The sequence below is a fragment of the Acipenser ruthenus genome, chromosome 21 (genome assembly GCF_902713425.1).
Source record: "Acipenser ruthenus chromosome 21, fAciRut3.2 maternal haplotype, whole genome shotgun sequence".
In the NCBI taxonomy this organism is placed as follows: Eukaryota; Metazoa; Chordata; class Actinopteri; order Acipenseriformes; family Acipenseridae; genus Acipenser; species Acipenser ruthenus.
The window spans coordinates 13737535-13738623 of record NC_081209.1 but is presented as its reverse complement, the minus strand read 5'-3'; the positions used below and the strand labels follow the sequence as shown (position 1 = coordinate 13738623).

Sequence of the window (1089 nt, the reverse complement as noted above, 5' to 3'; positions counted from 1 at the left end):
ATTTTAAGTGACCAATGTTGTAGACTCCCACTGCTAGCTTTAAAAGCATTGACTGGTGGGACTCGGTTTTACATCCTTCCAATGAACCCCTCAGTGCTTGAGTAGAAGTCCAATGCGCTATTGATTGCGTCAAAGAGCCTCTCTAGGGCAGTAAGCAACCAGCAAACTAAGCGCGACATGGTCCGGAATAATCTGAAAGGGAGAACTACTTCTAGTGCTTGAACAATTAGAAATGGACCACTGCAATTCATTTAATTATGCCGCAGTTTATTATGATTCATTGTCTGTCATTTCTCAGGGCTTGGGGGCTGTTCCGTTTTTGATGCTTCAGTGTTTGTATGTGAGTACAGAATTATATTTATCCCCCTCCAGTAACAACATGTGACACAAACGCAGTGCGTCGAAGAATCTGTGCCAGAGGACTGTGAAATGAAACGGATAAGGACCACGGCTTTACTACTGCCCCTAATACAATGCACCATTTGAAAATGAAGTGGGGGAAGGTTTTGCAAATTAAACAAACATCTTTCAAAAACGCATTAGACTTTATGAAACCATTTCCTACCTTAGACATCGGAACTGCATTTTATTTCAGCTGACCGATTGAAATATGAAATCTGGTATTTCACTTGATTTAAAAAAAAACTCAGGTCCCACTGAGATTTGCCTAAACCCGCTACTTTCTATTTGTAATGAATGATTCAAGTACTAGTAATACTATCTCGTTTATATTGTGCCGGACCATGTGACGCTCAGTTTGTAAATGTATTAAATTGTAGTGGTCGTATCGAGCCCGGATGGCTCAGTCGGTAGAGCATCAGACTTTTAATCTGAGGGTCCAGGGTTCAAGTCCCTTTTCGGGCGGTAAGTGTCGTTTAATAACTTTTTAATAAAGCGAAATTTATCTGGCTAAACACAATGCTGTATTGTGTATATTGCCTATTTTTATTACCAAAAAGCTCCCGGAACACTGGGTTCTGAAGGTGCAAAGACGATGAAAATTATACACATAATGCAACTAAGCGAGGGCATCATAACACTATTGAAAAAAACCCACCGAACCGACCTTTAACTGCCCATTCCGTGCAG

The 1089-nt window shown here is 40.7% G+C and overlaps 1 non-coding gene across 1 annotated transcript; it reads left to right on the top strand.

The window, feature by feature from the left end:
* Nucleotides 1-791: 791 nt before the first annotated feature.
* trnak-uuu (transfer RNA lysine (anticodon UUU)) lies at nucleotides 792-864 on the top strand. Its single transcript has one exon. It is a non-coding gene; the product is annotated as a tRNA-Lys (tRNA).
* Nucleotides 865-1089: the final 225 nt, after the last annotated feature.